This window comes from Stenella coeruleoalba (assembly GCF_951394435.1).
Source record: "Stenella coeruleoalba genome assembly, chromosome: 15".
In the NCBI taxonomy this organism is placed as follows: domain Eukaryota; kingdom Metazoa; phylum Chordata; class Mammalia; order Artiodactyla; family Delphinidae; genus Stenella; species Stenella coeruleoalba.
This window is the reverse complement of record NC_137161.1, coordinates 15797601-15808402: the sequence shown is the minus strand read 5'-3', so window position 1 is coordinate 15808402 and position 10802 is coordinate 15797601. Positions and strand designations below refer to the sequence as shown.

The 10802-nt window shown below is 44.3% G+C and overlaps 1 protein-coding gene across 6 annotated transcripts in view; it reads left to right on the top strand.

The window, feature by feature from the left end:
- The first annotated feature begins 7618 nt into the window (after positions 1-7618).
- Positions 7619-10802, top strand: part of PKIG (cAMP-dependent protein kinase inhibitor gamma) — a 101091-nt gene continuing 97907 nt past the window's right edge. For 3 of the 6 annotated variants that reach the window (XM_079943945.1, XM_079943943.1, XM_079943940.1), the window contains exon 1: positions 10106-10185. The gene's annotated coding sequence lies outside the window, so the exon portion shown is untranslated. Of the gene's footprint in view, positions 8133-10105; positions 10186-10802 lie in introns of those variants that run through there. The other 3 variants (XM_079943941.1, XM_079943942.1, XM_079943944.1) reach the window with 2 other exon arrangements.

Below are 10802 nucleotides of genomic sequence, written 5' to 3'. Positions count from 1 at the left end.
TAAGAACTGAAGGATGAGCCCAAGTTAAGCAGAAAAGATGGGCACTGTTTCCTAAACTGTGGGATATATAAACCATTTGGGGTGACCGAAAGGATGTAAGGATGCACGTATGTATAGGACATTAAGTAACACTGAAAGGCAGAGTGTTTCAAACTAAAGAGAAAGTGTGTTTGCGACTGGTATGTATTTAACATTTTTCTAACATTTGCTTATCTCCCTTTTTAGCAGAGCAAAGGTTTCCAAATCTCATCAAAAGGTAACAACATATACAGTTAAATAACATTGTTTTAGGGTTTGTGTATATGTGTGTTTGTAGAAATTCTTCCACTTCTACCAAGCAGTACTTGTTTTCCCTTTAAGTAGTGGTGTAAATTTAAGTAAAAACTGAGTCCATTTAAAGAAAAAATTTTGAAAAATTATTTACTTACATAACAACAGGTGGTATGTAGATATGGCAACAATGATGACAATGTTCTACAAATAACTGGTGTAGGGGAACATTTACCTGGGAGTATGAGAACCTGTAGAGTTTGGATCCTAGAATATTTAGGTTGGAAGATGCCTTAGAAATAGATTCAAATCTTTTCTTGCACAGAAATGGAAAAAGACCCAAAGTGAGATGGTTTGCCTGAAGCCACAGAAAGGGTTGATGGCTGAGGAAGAAGAATTACTCAAGCTTTCCTAATTCCCTTTTCTCTTTCTGCCCCCCAAACTACTTGCCCAAGTCAGGTTGTTTCAGGACCACTGAACCTTCCAGGTAGCCCTTAAAATCCTTGCTTCTCCCTGTCTGGGTATTGTTGGACTGGGCAGAATAAAGCTAAGACTGTGATAAAGCCCGTGATCAAATTCTACCAGGAACATGCCCACAGTCAAAATGAATTAGAGTTATTTAGCTTGTTTGTTAAGGGAAAATGCATTAAGAGAAACCATGAGGTATCTTGGTAAGAGGGAGTTGGGAAGAACTTATTGTAGGATTTGGATCTGTGCTGGGTACCTCTAAGAGGGGTTTAAGGAAGTAGGGAACAGTTTTGAATTGGACACAGTCAAGAAGCAGGGACAATTCTGTAACAGGTATCTTAATTTTTAATCCAGAAGGTAGGAGAATTAAAGCAGGGCCAGAGTTGTCACTGAAAAAGAACCAGGACCCACTCATGTTAGTCAGAAGAGGAGGATGTTGAGTCATATTTTGGTTCCTGAGTGGCCTTGTCTATGCCTTGTTCCAAATACAGAGTGGCCTTGTTTGATATTTGTTTATATTCTGTGAGCACTTGTTTATGTTCAGTGAGGAACAATGGGTCTAGCCGGCGGTTGAAGGGTTTTTCACTTTCTGACCTGCAAGCATTAGTCCTCCCAAATGTGGGACCCTGCCCTTCTCTCAGTGTTTCTGACCCTAAGTGGTTAAGTGTGCCTTGTCTAGGTGGCAGAGGTGGGGGAGAGCGGATCTTTGAGATCCTCTGCTCCAATTTCCCACCTCCTCCTGTAAGAATCCCTCAGCAACATCTGTTCTGGGAGCACGGGGTGGGGGGGCGGCGGGGGGGCGGGGGGCAGAGCTCACTGTCACACAGAGCAGCCCCGCCCATATTCATACAGTCAAAACTAGGTTGTTTTCCCCACTGGAGGGAAGGAAAAGTTTCCCCCGCACCTCTTAGGTTTAGTGATTGGGCCAGCTAGGCTTGGAGGCTTTTATACCATTCTGACAAAGAGCGATACAATTTAAATTTGTAGAGAAGTGATAAGACAAAGGAAAGGGGTTTATGGCTTTTAGGGGCCAGCCTGTAGGAAGGTAAATATATGGGAGAAACTAATGGAAGACAAGAGTTGTTTTAGGAAGGTTTGTTTTGTAGATTCCTCTCACCGATGAGAGTCTTATCTAGAGTTGTCTCCTGTGATTTAATTTTGCCCCTCCTGGTAGAGAGGAGATGGGGGAACACCGTCACAAAGGGAAATTCATAGAGGGAGGGCAGAGACCTTTTCTGTGTCTACTTCTCAGGTGTCTTCAGCTGGAGGTAATCCTTATGCCAAAGTGTCATATTTGGGGGTGGAATGATCTGATCACTTACACTCCTATATATTGTTTCAAAAGGTAACCCATGTACTTGATTTTTTTTTTTAGGTTAATGTGTTAATTTATTACAGTTTTATTGAGGTATAATTGACATATAAAATTTTAAGATATTTAAAGTATACATCGTGATGATTTGATGTCTATATATTGTGAAAGGATTCCTCCGATCTGGTTAATTAACGGATATTTCAACTCACACATTTATCTTTTTGTTGTTGTTGTTGTTGTTCAGAACATTTAAGCTCTGTCCTCGTAGCGATTTTCAATTATACAATACAGTGTGATAAACTATAGTCACCATGTTTGCATTAGATACTCGGACTTTTTCTTCTTATAGCTGAAAGTGTGTATGCATTAACCAACCACTCCCTAATTCCTTCATCCTCCAGCCCCCATCTGACTCTGTTTCTCTGAGTTTGACCTTTTTTTTTTTCAATGCCACATATAAATGATACCATTCATTATTTGTCTTTCTTTGTCTGGCTTATTTCACTTAGCATAGTATCCTCAAGGTCCATCCAAGTTGTTGAAAGTGGCGAGATTTCCTTCTTTCTTATAGCTGAACAGTATTTCATTATATGTATGTATGCCACATCTTCTTTATCCATTCATCCCTTCAGAGAAACTTAGGTTGTTTTCATAATTTGGCTATTGTGAATAATGCTGCAATGAACTTGGGAATGAAGATATAGCTTCAATACCCTATTTTTATTTCCTTAGGATATGTATCCATAGTGGGGTTGCTGGAACATAGGATAGCGTTATTTCCTTTTCTCCACATCCTTGCCAGCACTTGTTATCACTTGTCTGCGTGATAGCCACTCTGAAAGCTGAGGTGATACCTCATTTTGGTTTTGATTTGTGTTCTGCTGATGATTAGTGATCTTGAGCACTTTTTAATGTAACTGTTAATTATTTTTTTGTCTACTTTGGAAAACTGTTCAGTTTCTCTGCCCATTTTAAACTGGATTCTCTATTTCTTTTTCAACATCTTTATTGGAGTATAATTGCTTTATAATGTTGTGTTACTTTCTGCTCTATAACAAAGTGAATCAGCTGTATGCATACGTATATCCCCATATCCCCTCCCTCTTGCGTCTCCCACCCTCCATATCCCACCCCTCTAGGTGGTCGCAAAGCACTGAGCTGATCTCCCTGCGCTATGCTACTGCTTCCCACTAGCTATCTATTTTACATTTGGTAGTGTATATATGTCAGTGCCACTCTCTCACTTCGTCCCAGCTTACCCTTCCCCTTCCCTGTGTCCTCAAGTCCATTTAGAGGTTATCTTTTAAAATTTAATTTTCTATTTGTAGCTGGTATATAGAAATATAATTGATTTTGTATATTGACTTAGTATTCAGCAAACTTGCAAAACTTATATTAACTTTAATAATGTGTATATAGATTTTTTTGTAATTTCTATATAAACAATCATGTCAGCTATAAACAATAAGTTATTCTTTTTTTCTAATACTTAAACATTTCATTTTTCTTGTCTCATTGCAATTACTAGAACTTGATTTTTTAAAAATACTGCATAAAAGAATGTCGACTGAAAAAAAAATACACAACCTAAAAGTTGAGAGTTATGTTTTATTCGGCAGACATTCTTAGGACTTAAAGCCCCGGAGACAGCATCTCAGATAAAGGCTGAGAAAACTGTTCCAAAGAGGAAAGGGGGAAGCCAGGACAGATAGGAGTTTTTGCAACACAACCAAGGTAGTCGGAACAAAAGGCTACTCTTAGTAAAAGAAAACTAGATATCTCAAGTTAAGGAATTTAGCACTTTCTATGTATGGCAAGATGCCAGAGTTTGGGCTCACTGAAATCATTCCTTTGATATGCACCTCAGCTATCTGGGTGCATATCCTGTGTTTTCTCATGCTGAGATTCCTCAAGCTGCACCGCTGGGAGTGGCTGCAGTCTGATGACTACTAGATGGCAGGCATTCTGTTTCCTTCCTGAGTTCCCTCAGGGTTCACTGTCCTACGGGAGGCCGTAATGTAGTAGCTAGATCCTTTGTTTACTGAGATGGCAGGCAGTATTTTATTTCTCCAGTACATACAGTGAAAATGTATTAGCTTACTCCCCCCGCCCCCCGCCATCTCCCAAACCTCTTTCCAGAGTTCTTGTATGCATATGCCAGCTGTGTATGTATTACCTGCCACTCCCCGTTTACCTGTTGTAGCGTTCCAACCACGTGGTGTTGTACATTGCTTATATCACATCACTTATTCATTCATTCAAGAAATATTTACCAAGCTCTTACTAGGTGCCAGGCACTGTTCCCAGTGATGAGAGAACAGCAGGGAACAGCGAAATGCTTGCCCTTAAAAGAGTTTATGCTGTAGTGAAAATGTTAGAGCAGGCAGGTAGCTAGGTATGAGCAGAGAAATAGGGGCAGGGGCCAGGTGGGAGGAAGTCAGGCATCTTGTAAACAGCAGGAGTCCATGGTCAGACAGAGAAAAGCAGGAACCTCCAGACTAACAGGAAACCACACATTTTGGGTGATAAGTGTCCTGGAAGCAGACAAAGAAAGGTGAGGAAAGGCAGGAATCTCCTGCATCCGAATGTAACCTGTTGCTCATTACACTCTCATTACAATAAAATTAGCCTTATTAAATTAGCAGATTAGAAGTACCCATCATGCACCAACGCCATGACGCTTCTGATCTAAACTAAATAAGGACAAAAATCCCTCCTCCCCTCGGGAAGATGGAGTTGGGATGAAAATCAGGGAATAGGACCCCCAAACTCCTCTTTCCCCAGTGACTATTTCACCCCTTCATTTGTATGCCCTTCATAACCGGCTTGCCAGAGAAGCTCAGGGTAGCAGCTCCTCACCTGTCTGCCCTCTCCCTCTGAGAGTGGATTCTTTTTTTTTTTTTTTTTTTTTTTGCCGTACACAGGCCTCTCACTGCTGTGGCCTCTCCCGTTGCGGAGCACAGGCTCCAGACGCGCAGGCTCAGCGGCCATGGCTCACGGGCCCAGCCGCTCCGCGGCACGTGGGATCCTCCCGGACCGGGGCACGAACCCGTGTCCCCTGCATCGGCAGGCGGACTCTCAACCACTGCGCCACCAGGGAAGCCCCTAAAAGTGGATTCTTGCTTAAATGAATTCTCACTTTACTTTCTTAACCTCCCTGCTTTGTCTCCAAATTCTTTCACAACGAGGCAAGAACCTTAAACTCACTGGGAACAAAAAGAGACAGGCAACAAATAAATGTATAAAATTCCATCAGATACTGACAAGAGCTGCGAAGAAAAATAAACCAGGAGAAGAGAAGGCAGAGTTGGTGGGGTCTGCTATTTTAAATAGGCAGGGCAGGTCTTTTTGAAGACCTGACATTTGAGCAGAGATGTGAAGGAAGTGAGGAAGTCATGGGGATATCTGGAGGAAGAGTGGTCCCAATGTGGAACAGCAAGAGGAAAGGCCCTGAGATAGAAGTATGCTTAACTTAAAAACCACAAAGCCAGGGTGGCTGGAGCATGGACAAGAGGGAAAATGGTGAGAGATGGGATTGGACAGCTATCCAGGGAGGTAGTTCATTTGGAGGTGGACGGGGTCTGTTGATCATGGTAACTCTAGATTTTGTTCAGCACACTTAAAGGTTTTGAGCAGGGGAAGGATGTGATCATGTTCACATTTTTTTTTTTTTTTTTTTGCGGTACGCGGACCTCTCACTGTTGTGGCCTCCCCCGTTGCGGAGCACAGGCTCCAGATGCGCAGGCTCAGCAGACATGGCTCACGGGCCTAGCTGCTCCGCGGCATGTGGGATCTTCCCGGACCAGGGCACGAACCCGTGTCCCCTGCATCGGCAGGCGGACTCTCAACCACTGTGCCACCAGGGAAGCCCCATGTTCACATTTTTAAAGGATCGTTTTGGTTGCTGGGTGGAGAAGAGACTGGGGCAGGGTTGGAAGTTAGAGTAGAAGCAAAGACAGGGCTAGTTAGGAGACTATCGCTGTGTGAAGTGAAAAATGTTGCCTGCCATATGTCGACTGAAAAAAAATGCACAACATGAGAGTTGTGAGTTAAGTTTTATTTGGGGCAAATGAGGACTATAGCCCGGGAGACAGCATTTCAGATAGCTCTGAGAAACGGCTCCAAAGAGGTAGGGGGGGAGGTCACTGTGTATGTGATTTTGGTGAAGGGGGGGTACATGCAGTCAAGCACACATTTTTGCAGAAGGTGGCTGCTAGTCACGAGAAGCAGACATCACCATGAAAGATTTTAGTGCTTTTCTAGATAAAAGGAAATGTAAGAATTGGACTCATAAAATCTTCTCTTAAAATATATATAACCATCTGGGGCTTCCCTGGTGGCGCAGTGGTTGAGAGTCCGCCTGCTGATGCAGGGTACACGGGTTCGTGCCTCGGTCTGGGAAGATCCCACATGCCGCGGAGCAGCTGGGCCCGTGAGCCATGGCCGTTGAGCCTGCGCGTCCGGAGCCTGTGCTCTGCAACGGGAGAGGCCACAACAGTGAGAGGCCCGCATACCGCAAAAAAAAAAAAAAAAAAAAAAAAAAAGTAACCATCTGAAGACCTGTTCTGCCAGTTTTTCCTAGAGCACAGAGTGCCTCCTTCCTGATCTCCACCCTGAACTCCTTTCACTGAGTGTTGAAGGTCAGCAGCTGCAGCAACTCATAATTTAATCCTTGTAGAGGCAGGTGGCAAGTGCCAATTTGTAGGTGACACATAACAGTAAACAAAGGATGCTGCAGCCATCAAACCACTACAGACACCCCAGATAGCGAGGCCTGAAGGAACTCAGGATGGAGACCAAAGGGCTGCCAAACCTCAGCCACTGCAGTCACCCCCAGCTGTGCACCCTGGGGGATTCAGGATGGAGAAAAGCAGGATACTGGCCCTAGATAGTTAAGGTGCATATCAAAGGAATGATTTCAGTGAGGCCAGACTCTTGCATCTTCCCATACACAGAAAAGTGCTAAATTCCTCAACTTGAGATATGTTTTTCTTTAATTAACAGTAATCTTTGTTGCAAAAACTCAAATATATTGACTCCTCCCTCGTTTCTTTGGAGCAGTCTCTCAGAGCTGTCTGAGAGGCTGTGTCCAGCCAAATAAAACATAATTCTCAACTTTTAGGTTGTGCTTTTTTTTTTTTTCAGTCAACAGCTATATGCATAGCTTGAAGCTAGGTCTATATGGAAACTGTATCTGTATCTACCTCAGTCCCTCTTAATTCTTTCTCTGGCAATCCATTTTACAGATGTACCATAATCTGTTACTGATGGACGTTTAGACTGGTCTCAGCCCTTTTGCTGTTACAAACAATGGAGCAATGAATATTCTTTATGCTCATGTTCCAAGATTATCTGCAGGATTATTCCAGGAAGTATAACTGCTAGTCACGAGTTAAAGTACATTATTTCTCATATTGAAATTAAATCTGGTGATCGAATTCTCACCATGAGCCCAAAGAAACAAGTTTTTTTTTGTTTCTTTTTCTAGTTTTTTAAAAAAAATTCTTTGTCCCACCACCGTTTTGGAAATTAAAGAGGGAGAGGCATGTGCCACCCTTCCCACATCAATTTTCACGTCTTTAAATATTCCCAGTCTAGCAAGCTTCCGCCTGCAGCTCTGTCATCTCCCGGAATACTCTCCATCTCAGCTGACAGAGAAACTGAGGCACAGGCAGGATATGAAGCCCAAGTTCTCCCCCGGCCTGGCTGTCCCCCTTTCCCCCAAAGCTTCCTTCCTTCTCCCGTCCCTCCGGGCCAAGTTTGAGGCTTCCAACCCCACCCGGGTCCCCCTCCGCTCCGGACCCGGACTTCCGCCCGCTTTCCCCTCCTCCGCCCGCTTTCCCCTCCTCCGCCCGCTTTTCCCTCCTCCGCCCGCTTTTCCCTCCTCCGCCCGCTAGGGGGCTGCGGAAGGGGCCGCGAGGCCTTCTGGTCCCTTCCGAGCCGCCGTAGCGCGAGCCGCGGGAGTTCGGCAGCTCCGGTCGCCAAGGCAACGGGCTTCGCTGCGCTCGGCGGGCGCCAGGCAGCCCGGGGGAGGCGCTGCGGGCCAGCGGCCCGGGCTCGGCTGGCAGCGGGACGGCAGGTGAGCAGGGGCAGGGCGGGCAGTCGCGGTCTTAACGCGCGGTTCCCGGCGTCGACTCGTCTCAGCGGGCGAGGGGCTGGGCCGCTGGGGACTCCCGGGAAGGAGACGGGGCCTGACCTTTATCCGCTCCCCCCACCCTTGGCGCCAGGGCTGCGCCCCCTCTTGCCCTTTACCCATCCAGCGCTTTGGTCTGTGTATTATATTTGGGGGCCATTGGCGTGATTCGAAAGTTTTTTTTTTAAAGCTCTTCTTATTTGGGGTCGAGGAATAACTCAGAATTGCAGAAAATGTGCGTCTGTGCGACTCTTCTGGGGCCAGAGAGGATTAACTTCTTTGTCCATCAGTTTTCCCATCTGCAGAATGGGGATAATGATAGCACCTATCTTAGAAGCTTATTACAAAGCAAATAATATATTTCAAATCCTTGCAGGTAAGCCTTGGGAGCTTTCGTTGTTACTACTACTACTACAAGGAGGTCCATCATTGAGCATGTGTTGTGTATCAGGGCCTGGGCTAATTGCCAGGGGTAAAAAAGTGAATGAGACATCTTGTCCTCAGGGAACTCCACAGATTTAAGGCATAAATAGGAACTCATTGTGGTTCCAGCTATGATTTTGGACATACAGGGGACTGTGAATGCACAGAGAAGGCAGTTAACCCAGATTTCCGGAGATGAGGTTGGGGAGGATGGTCAAAGAGAGTTTCCAAAAGAAGATGACTTCCAAAATGAGACATGAAGACTGCCTCTGTATTGGCCGGAAGATGAAGCTGGTGGAGTGCATAGTGTTCTAGGCAGAGAGAACGGCCAGTGCAAGGTCTTGGGGAGAGAGTGCAGGCTTCTTGGGCATCTGCAGGGATTTCATAGCCTGTTTAGAGACAGATTCCGGGAAGTGGAAGTGATCTGGCTCGGTGTGTTTGAGAGATAAGCAGGTGCTCTTCTTATAGAAGAAAGACTTTATTTGTATCTCCTCCTGAGTTTGGACTTTGTCATGGGGGTTAGTGGGGAGCACCAATGGATTTAAATCAGGCAGTGAGTGTGTGTTGCGTGATCAGAGGTATGGTGTTCAAAAGATCAGGATTTTTTTTGTTCTTTCTTGGTCTCATCACTTCTCCAGTCTGTTTTTCATATTGCAGCTCTTCATTTATGGGGATTCAAAAAAATATTAACTGAGCACCTGTTATGTGCCAGGCACTGTGTAAGTAGTAAGGAATCAGGTTCCTGCCCTCATGGCATGTATCCCAGACATTAAAGGTACATTCATGGAGACGAAAGCAGTCCAGTACAACTGGAACTGAATCAGTATTGGAAGAGACCCATCCAGAGAGTTTTTCCTTTTTTCTTTTGAAGGCCCAGGTCATTCAGGGCCACTATCTTGTACACTCTAGGCAGAACCATTCACTTAGAACTACACCAAGAAGAAATGACCAGAGAAGTGGGAGGAAAACTAGGAGAGTGTAGTAATGAAAGCCCAAGGAAGAGGTCCACTTTGCTGAATGCTGCTGAGATTTCAAGTGAAAGAAGTTAAACGTTAAAATGTGCCTTTTGCATAAGTAAATATAGAGGTCACTGAAGACCCAGTTGAGCAGATTTGGTGAAATGATGGGGGTGGAATCTATAATATCGGCAGGTTCCAAAGGTTCAATGTAATATGTCAGTGGGATGAGGAGAGAGTGGGATGTGAGAAAGTAAAGGCAAAGTGTAGGCAGCTCCAAGAAGTTTGGCTGTGAAGAGAAGCGAGAAGGCTGGAGAGCAATTGGGGAATCAGGTGAAGTTGTTTTAAGCAGGAGAGAGACACAAGCAGATTTAAATGCTGATGGCAAACAGCCAGTAGTGAGGGAGAGACAGAAAATACAGGAGATGAAGGGGAAGATCAATGGCACAACTTTCCAGCGAATGTGAGAGTGGATGCGATCCACAGTACAGATCCTTTACAAAGAGTCTGATGACGGCATTTTTGTTTTGTTTTGTTTAGTTTTGGAGACGTGGGAAGCAAGGTAATTGCTGAAAAGGAGCACACCTGTGTAATGCAACCAGAAGAAATAAGTAAAAGATGTAAGCATGGAGAGAAAGTTCTATTTTCTTTCTCAACAGATAGGAGACATTTATTGAACTAACATTGTGTTAAGCACTCTCCATGCAGTCTCAGTTGAAAACGTGATCTTTACATCAACCCTGGGAGATAGCCTCTAGTGTAATTCCTAGCTGATGGATGAGGAAATGGAGGTAAAAAATGCTTAACCAAGGTCACACAGGATTTGAATCCAGGCCTGCCTGAGCCAGAGCTTTTGCTCTTAATCGCTACCTAAATGATACGATTGTCTGCCTCTGATATGATTATCTGCTGAGAAAATTCAAGAGAATTGAGTTAAAAATAAGCTACAAGAGAGACAAAAAGCAATAGTAAGAAGATGGAATTGTAGGTGAAATGACAATAGCAACATGAAAAATAAATACCTAGGAATAAACTTTAAAATAAATGTGCCTAGCTAGTCAGATAGAATAAGAGTTGGCTGGAGGTTTGGAGGTATGGGTCAGGATGGGTGTTTGTGTGAAGAGGAGGTATTTTTGCCTTGGGAAAATCGGGGTATAGATACCAGAAAAAAAGGCATGTAAAAAAACCAGATGTCTGTTACGGACATGATGAGAAAATATGCAAACTTGTTGACTGT